The sequence below is a fragment of the Fukomys damarensis genome, unplaced genomic scaffold (assembly GCF_012274545.1).
Source record: "Fukomys damarensis isolate Sample0158 unplaced genomic scaffold, DMR_v1.0_HiC HiC_scaffold_5, whole genome shotgun sequence".
Taxonomy (NCBI): Eukaryota; Metazoa; Chordata; class Mammalia; order Rodentia; family Bathyergidae; genus Fukomys; species Fukomys damarensis.
The window spans coordinates 61,084,566-61,094,037 of NW_022900917.1; the positions used below are offsets into that span (position 1 = coordinate 61,084,566).

General features: G+C 37.1%; 2 pseudogenes; both read right to left on the reverse strand.

Annotated features, from left to right (window-relative positions):
• Positions 1 to 7,861: 7,861 nt before the first annotated feature.
• Positions 7,862 to 8,849, reverse strand: LOC109118254 (annotated as a pseudogene).
• A 350-nt stretch (positions 8,850 to 9,199) lies between these two features.
• LOC104866531 overlaps positions 9,200 to 9,472 on the reverse strand; it is a 7,181-nt pseudogene continuing 6,908 nt past the window's right edge.

Genomic DNA, 9,472 nt, shown 5'->3' on the forward strand with positions numbered 1-9,472 from the left:
GTGAAATTTGGGTGATATCAAGCTGTTAAGGAAGCTATCTATCTCTCAAAGCACCAGCAAACCTTTCTGGAGAAGCAGACAGCCACGCTGAAGGATCGCAAAAATTGGTCAGAAAGGAGGGGACTATGTGCATAGAAAAAACAGTTTCCAAACCCACAGAGATAAGATCATGTCATCAGTGAATCCTCTTCCTTCATTACCTGGCATTCCCAGTGCCTTCAGCCATTCCCAAACACTGTGATTTCAATATTTCTCACTATCTTGACCCAAATACTCAGTACATCCCCTGTAGTGTAATAATGTACCCTGTGTCTTCTTGGGAAATGGGGCAGAGTTTGACATAAGAATGAAACATCAGCTGTGCTGCAGAATGAGAAAGAGAACAAAAGATCCATTCTGTGCTCTAATTCCTACACCTGATTCATCCAAAGTATCCATGATCAAATCTCTGGAAAACTTAACCCTACAAAGTGGTTTTGCTTTCTGCATTAGAATGTTCAAAACGCATTGCATGTAAAGTAAAAACATATTCTGTGTTCCTTATTGACTTATAACTTTGGCAAGTGTTTCCTAAATTAAAAAAAGAAAAACCACTGCAAAACATAATAAAATTTATATTTTAATGTGGCATAGTCTGTGCATTTTGCTGTCCTGACTTCGGGGCATGAGGCTGTTTAAATGGAGAAAAGAAGCAATCACAGAATCATTGCACAACCACTGGAAAGACCCAATGAGAAGCCACCCAGTTCGTTCCCACTTTCCTGGGAGCACTTGCTGACTCCTGTGGTGACCAATAGCCCTACATCAAAGTGGCACTCAGAGAAGACAGCAGAGTTCCTCACTAGGGTTGGCATGCATGGACCTCCTTTGAGAACTCAGCTCATATTATACCAGCTTGATCCTTGTTTATACTGAATTCACTACAAATCTGAGTGTGAATTTCACCTTCTCTGTCCACAGCATTATAGATGTTTACTGGAATTTAAAAGCATATCTTAGTAAAAAATTCACTGGTGTATTTAAAAGAATGTTTGTAGGCCTTAAATAATTCTGAGGTTTGGAAATCCATCTGGAGAGTTACAAAATTGTGTTCAATTTGATGTTGACCATGAGGTAAAATGGAAACACAAAAGGCACCTGGATATGTGTGTATGACCTCAGGAAGCATCTCATGAGCTGGGTCTCCTCTTACGTGTCATGTTTATGGATGGTGCATACGCCTATCACCTCATTCCTAGAATCCTACAACACCTCTAAAGAAGTCTCTTCAAAGCATGGTCACAGACCAGCAGCATTGGCATCACTGAGGAAAGTGTTGAAAATGCAACTTCTTAGGCCCTAACCCAGAACACACTCATTCAGAAACTCTAGAGATGGGACTCATTAGGGTTTCCAGATTCAACAAATAAAAGTTCAGAACATCTATTTAAATTTAAATTTCAGATAAACAGCAGATACCATTTTTAGTATGTGTTCCATGTAATAGTGGGCATATGTTTATTGAAAGTTCTTTTTAACTGAAATTCAAATTCAACTAAGCATCTGTCTTAGTAACTTCCTTTGTTGCTGAGACAAAATGTCCAACCCTGCTAGTTAAAGGAGGAAAGGTTTATTTCAGCTCACAGTTTGCAGAGGTTTCAGCCCATAATCAGCTGGCTCAAAGGGAGAGTGGCAGGGCACAGGAGAAACAGTCTGTGGCAGAGCAGATAGGAGTCCATGGCAAAGCAGATGGAAGCAGCAGGCCTGTCTTCTTTCCATCCCTTTATATTCCATCCATTTTACAAGCCTTTTGAGTAGTCCCACCCACACCCAGAGTGGGGCTTCTGTCTTCAGTAAATCCATTCAGCCACACCCAGAACTATGCTAATTCCAATCAGTGGACTAATTTAGTACCACCCACGCTTAATTCGAACACACCCTAGATTCAGCCAGCTCCAAAAAACCAACCTATGAGTGCATGAGAATTTGGGAGAATGCCTTGATACAAGACAAAACAACATATGCTTAATTCTAACACACCCTAGATTCAGCCAGCTCCAAAAAAACCAACCTATGAGTGCATGAGAATTTGGGAGAATGCCTTGATACAAGACAAAACAACATCCTCAGTTTTATTTGGCAGCCCTAAGCCTAGCAATCTGTACTATAAAAACTCACTCAAGTGATGTTGATAGCACAATAAAGTTTGGCAGCCACCGATCGAGTTGGTCACCCCTGATTCAACAGCATGACTTTGGCTCCTAAATACCTTTTACTTCTTTCACTGTTTAGTTTTCATTCATAATCAAAACTTAGCTCTGAAACCCCACCCAGATTTGGAGGGGAAAGAGGAAAACCTAGAACCTTAAGGAATGCAGTGGGACCCACGGATTATAGGGCACTGGGAGCAAGTAGGGTGGAGAGGAGCATTTCTGAGCTACAGAAGGAATGGATGGCTGGTTAAGGTAAACAAATGTAGGGTGTGTTAGAGTTGTCCACAGACAGTAATGGGAATTTTCTTACTGGCCTTGCCAGTCCTGGACCTAAAGCACTCCATGGCTTCCACAGTGTTCATGCTCCTTTCCCAGTCTCAAAGACCACATGCTCGCCATGCAACCACTCAGGCTTGGCTATGCAGATAGGACAAGATGCCAGCACCTGTATGCTTCCATATGAGGTTATAACCATCAAATTTATCCCAGCAGAATGACATGCCATCGTGGCATGTGAAGTCATCACCTTGGCACTAAAATCCTGTAATAATTCTGTGGAAGCTGGAACCCTTATAGCTAAATGTTTTTTCTTCAGTGCTCAGAGCACCAAAGTATTTTTCTGTCTTTGGCACTTTGTCTGCAAACAACTCAAAGAGAAGTGACTCAAGGACTCAGCACAGTGAGGTTGACCATGGTTGGCCACAGGCTGCTATCACTGACAGCACGCCCTGCAAAGCAGTACCTTAATAACTCTTTTAAATGTGTACCTTGAAGCTTTGTGAGTATGTACAAAAATACTTCGTAGCTATTACAAATGTGGGGGCTTGTTTTCACTGTTATACTTTCCAACTGATCTGAAGGCTTAAAAAGGAATGAAATTGACTCCTCAAGGAGAAGCCTTGAACTAGAGGTGATCCTCCTGCTTCAGGCTTCCAAGGGCTGGGATTATGGACCTGTCCTGCCACACCTGGCTAAATTTAATCCTTTTAAATTTGAAGTAATTTCTTTTAAGGAAGGACTCACTTCTGCCCTTTTGCAACCTGTTTTCAGGATTTTTGTATCATTTTTCTGTCCCATTTCCTCCACTACTACCTTCTTTTGTGTTTAGTTGAATTTTCATAGTGACTTTTTATTCCCTTCTCACTCCCTTATGTGTATATTTTGTAAATTTTGGGATTACCATGGGAATTACATCTTGACAGTCAAATTCGAGTTGATATCAATTAAACTTCAATCACAGACACAAACTTCCTTTGTAACCCTATGCCCTAACTTCACATCATTGTCACAAACTATATCTTCATGCATTGCATGCCAAATAACATAGATTTTAATGATTTTGTGTATTTTTCTTGAAAACTCAGTAGAAAGTTAAAATAGGGTTACAAATTAAGATTATAATAATACTAACTTTATACTTGCTTATGCATTTACCGCATTACTGGGATTACTGAGATCTGTTCATTGATATGACTAACACTCTTTCTTATAACCTAAGGGTCTCTCTTTAGCATTTTTGTAGAGAAATAGTAACAACCTTCTGTTTTTATCTGAGAATATCATGACTTCATTCTCACTTTTTGAAAGACAGTATTGCTAGATATTGGAATTTTTGGTTTACTTTTTTTACTTTGATCACTTTAAAATGTCATCCCACTGCCTTGTGGCTGATAATACTTCTTCTGAGAAATACGTTGATAACTCTACTGGAGATACCTTGTATGTAATGATATACTTTGGCTGCTTTCAAGATTCTCTGTGTGTGTTCTTGTGTGTGTGTGTGTGTGTGTGTGTGTGTGTGTGTGTGTGTCAATTTAACTATAATCTGACTACATGTCTTGTTGAACTTATCCTACTTGGAGTTTGAGTTTCTTTTATTTGTAAACTAATCTCCTTCACCAAATTTGGAATATTTTTAGTCACTATTTCTTCAAATGGTCTTTCTGAGTCATTTTCAGTCATTTCTCCTGGAAATTCCATAATGGTCTGTTTTATGGCGTCCCAAAAATCCTTTTGGCTCTATTCACCTTGTCTTCATTTATTATTTTGTTCCACACTCAGTTTCAATTGTTTTGTCTTCAAGTTCACTGATTCTTTTTTCTGTTTGAGCAAATCTTTGAATCTTTTTAGAAGATGTTTTATTTCAGTTATTTAAACACCTCTAGTGTTTCTATTTGGCCACTTTTATAACCTATATTTCTTTCTTGGTATTCTCACTTTGTTCACAGATACCTTTCCTGATTTTGCTTAAGTTCTTTATCTATCTTCTCCTTTAGTCCTTTATGCATATTGAGGACAGTTATTTTAATGTCTCAACATGTAACTCCCACATTTGAGCTTCCCTGGAAGTAGTTTCTGCCAGTTTTTGTTCCTTTGAATGTGCCATATTTTTGTTTTCCTTCATGTGCTTTGTGATTCTTCTCTTGAAATTTTTCCCTTTGATAATTATAATGCAAGATCTTTGAAAATCATATTGTCCCTTTTCTCAAGAGGTGGTTAGGTTGATTAGTCTATTACTAAAGGTTGTAATAGCTCTGGGATTCCATTAGTTTTCTAAACTGCTTTTGCAAAGGCTAGTCCTTGTCACACATAATTATTTGAAGCTTCTGTTCTTTTAACCTATATTTAGTGAATATTTTGACAGAGGTTTCCTTGGATGCCAAGAGCTACCCTAGACTTTGCAGGCTGACTGTGCACTGGAGAACTCCTCCAACACAGGATTCTCTGAGGTCAGGACCAAGGCAGAAAGCTTAACATCTTCCCAACACTTTCCTGAGGCTGGGCACGTGTGGTTTTCTAAACACCACTGCACACGCGGCTGCTTCTAAATGTCCTAATTTCCAACTCCTGCCCCAGACTCTCCCCTCAGGCCTTAGACTATCTTTTCTGTCTTTTTGCCATAATCTCTTTTTGCTCCAGGCATCTGTGGGTCTGTAGTTATCATACAGCTCTTGCGAGCAGCATCCACAGATTTTCCTACTTGATTTCTCAGTTAGGCAAAACATAGATGAATGGCGTATGTTAGCCTTTCAGTTATCATCCCAGACAGTTTAGAACAGACATACACAACTTTCCAATAAAGTCTGCTCTGATCCCTACCATTTAAGGTAGGGGGAACTGGTAACTGAGCTGTTTTTGCTTCAAAATCAAGATTGCTACCACACCAGGGAGAGTAAGAGAAAGTTGAATAAAAACACACCAAAACTTTCAGAACTTTTTGACCATTCTGAAGATATTTTTTTAACTTTGCAATCACACTTTCCTTCTAAAGTCAGTAGAAGCTTTTTTTTTTTCCATACAGGGGTTCGAACTCAAGAACTTATGCTTGCAAGGCAGGCAGTGGTACCACTGAGCTAAATCTCCAGCCCAGAAGTACATATTTTAGTAATATAAGCTTAAATTATAATTAATGTAATTACCTTTATCCTTTTTCTTCACTTATCTCAGTTGCAAATATTTCTTTTACTTTTTTTTTTTTTGCATTTCAGTAATTTTATTGAATAGTTAATCTCTCAGTACTAAATGTAATGGTAGTTGGTTACATTACCTCTGCCAACTCAAAAATAATACTGATGCTTTCAAAATATTGAAATATATAAGCCTTATGGTAAAATTGAAGTTATCCATGAAACATGGTTTAAAAAAGTTAAAGGTAGAGTATACTGTGGTTCTTTGGTTTATTTTTCAATGCTTATTTATCTGTAACGTGATGTCAAAATTAGTTCCATCCATTCTGGATAGACTTGGGCTTCAGGCTGCACTGACTGTTTACAATACTAACAATACATGTACATCTCGTTCCATTCATTGGCTCACATGGAGAATTCCAAACACTGCCTCAGCAATCTCATAATTATGGAGGTGCCTCCTTACTTTTTTTAAGACCCATTATGGAAATTTGTGAAAGTATATTCTATTCCTTTTAAAAATAAACCTGGAAGCAGTGGCAGTTTTATAGAAAGAGTCCATAGTAAAACCTGAAGTTCTTTATCTAGCCAGAACTTCAGGGTAAAGTGATAATTTATTTTTACTTACTATGTAATATACTAGAACATGTTTTTAACAGAATTAGATAAAGGAAGTAAATTCTGTATAGAAATTCTTATTATCAATACAAATGTCATCTGTTTTTTAGAAGAATCATTAAAGATAGCTCAATGAATATGTCAAACTTAGTAGGGCTGTATTTTGACTTAATATGAAATGTTTTTAAATTTAAATGTAATTCCCATATAACAATAACATTCTCATCTTTAAAGTAGGCAGTTCACTTGCATTATGGGTGCCAAGAAATCACTACATTATCTAGAATATAACCTTTATTATACCTTAAAATTGTTTATGTGTGAAATACTGGTTTTGATGTAAACCTCATAATTTAAAATTTAACATTTAAATTAAGTAAGTTACCATTTTCAATATCACCTAAATATAATATATTGATCCAATATAGAAAGTTAATGTTATAAATGAAGATTCATAGTACACTTTTTCAAGCTTGTGTTGTTTCACATTTATGCCTTTAGTTTTATAGATGAATTCAAATCTAAACATTCTTACTGCAGCATTACATTAATTAAGCAGTTTTCCAAAGATTGAGAATGTCATACCAATCTAGTTGTGATGTTTTGAGAATTTATGACTTAAATCCATTATAACAACTTAGGAATCCATAATTCAGAATTGTGGAGAAAATCTTCAAAGAAACATTTTTGTTGCTGTACTAATACTATTTATGTAAAGAAAAAAAAACCCAACTTATCAAAAGTTGATCTAAATACTACTAGCTGTTAAAAGTAAAATTTCCGTATCTAAATTTCATAATCATATGTAGATGTATTAAATATTAACATTTACTTTTGAGGAAAAGATTAATCCTTACTGTAAGTTAATAAATTTAGATGGCCAGAGCATATAGAATATATGCAGTGACTGAATTTATACTTTTTATGACTATAATTACTTTATATTATTCCAATTACAATAGCAGTATCTTGAGACATACTAGCAATTTGCAGAAACCCAAAAGAAATCATCTACTTTGTATTACTTTCTTCTTTAGGTGTAACATTTAAATTCACAATGATTCTGATTATAAGCTAACAGTCTTAAATTAGTTCAAATATGGATCAAACTTTTGGTCCTATTATAACCTTAAATGAGCTAGAGCTTAGGGCTACATTTAGCAAAATGTGCAATTAAAAATCATTACTTCAGCACTTCCTTAAAATTCAGGTTTTTAAAGATGACGTTGTTTTCTAAGATGCTAATATAATTAAATGGTTAACATATATATATCAGAGATTGGAAATTCCTAAGGGTGTTTTGTTGTTGTTGTTGTTGTTGTTGTTGTCTTGAGACAGAGTCTGTGTAATTTAGGCTGACCTTGTACTCATTATGTAGCCCAGGCTGGCCTCAAACTCATGATGATCCTCCTTCCTCACCTCCCAAATGCTAGGATTACAGGTGTGTGCCACCATGCCTGGCCCTTAGGGTATTGTACCTTATACATAGCAAATGCCTTCAAATGTTAGCTGATTATATTGGTGATACCAGTTTTTCCCTTTTGCTATTCCAAGTCCAGTTGGTTTATTTTGAATATTTCAATATTTCAATTATAAGAAAATTGTATAATTTTCTCTATACAGAGAAACAATCAAATTTACCAATTAAGAAACCATTTCAGGAATTGTTGGAAAGTGAGTCATTCTATAGTAACTATGCTTCAGTTGCTGTGCAGAATGCCCAGAAACAATCCACTTCAAATTCTGAACATCCAGTTTGGAACACTTGTCTGACAACTATTGAGTTGAACACTGGGAGGGGCCAGAGATTTAGCTCAGTAGTACAAGCACCTGCCTGGCAAGCGCAAGGTCCTGAGTTCGATCCCTGGTTCCAAAAACATTAAAAAACACACACACACTTGGATACAAGCTCTTGCCAGAAAGTCAGATTTCCACCATTTATCTTGGAATGTGTCTGAAGACATTCTACTCCTTCTGTTAATTCTACACACTTCTCTGCTTGGATCCCCAGTTCAATGATAGATAAGACCAACATAGAAGGCTTTGCTTTAGAAAATATAATCCTGCAGTGACAGGCCTTAAACTGAGCTTCTAGTCTTTCAAAATTTAGGCTATTTTTCCTTTCAAATGGCAAGCTTTCTTTAATGAGTGAATAATGGAGTTTCAGAAAGTGAAAAGCAGTGGTAGCTTTGACTTTCCACACCTTCTCCAATACAATCTTTTCTATTCGCATCAAGTCTGAAACCAAGACCCAATACTGACTTATTCAGATCATGTCAGCTGCCAATGGGACATTTCTTTCCTCCTCTATTGATTTTACAGCCAAATAAAAGGAACTCAGCACAACACACCCAAAGGTGCTTGGGCTGTACCTTCATTTTAGACAGGAATCTGTCCAGTAAATTCACAGCTAGAGAAAATATCTCCATATCAAAGCCAAAGAACTGAATTAGACTAAGATCTTTCACTTTAAAATCTCTCCATCTTGCAGTCATTTTAAGGCCATTATCATGTGCAGATTCAGTTAATCTCAAACCGCAGACCTTTGGCTAACATCTGGCCTCATATTCCCACAGGGTACTCAGCTGTTTAGCAGTTTCTGGGATTCAGTTGTTGTCAGTACTTCTATCATCTTGGTAGAGACTAAAGATCCTCTGAGGGGTCACCTTCTCCGGACCTGCTCTCAATGCCCAATGATATCAGATATAAGAGGCCTAGGAGGTTAGGACACTTGCGGGCAGGAGGGTAGAGGCCCAGGGAGAGAGAACTGTCCTGGATAGAAGTCTGCAGTGCTGCTGAGACTACACCGCCCTCCTCCCGGTTGGACTGCAGCAAATGGAAATTTCCTTTAGTTTCTGGCATAAAGACTATTTATCTATTTCAGCATTGATTCTTATCCAATATTTTCTAGTTCTGAAATGCACTGTTCCAACAAAGGTCAGTTTTATGTGATCTCTTAAGTTCAGATAAGATAAGCTGACCTTAGTTTTGAGCAGTGCCATGATGACCAATATCTCTATGAAATGTTTCATGTGAAAATTCTTCAACTATGATATCATTCATGTGATTCAGCAAGAAAATATCTGAAATAAACTGGGTGTGGTAGTGCACACCTGTAATCCCAGCACTTGGGAGGCTGAGACAGAAGGATCACTGTGAGTTTGAGACCAGCCTGGGCTACATAGTGAGTTCCAGGTCAGTCTCAACTACATAGTGAGACCCTGTCTCAAAAAAGAAAAACAACAACAAAAAAAA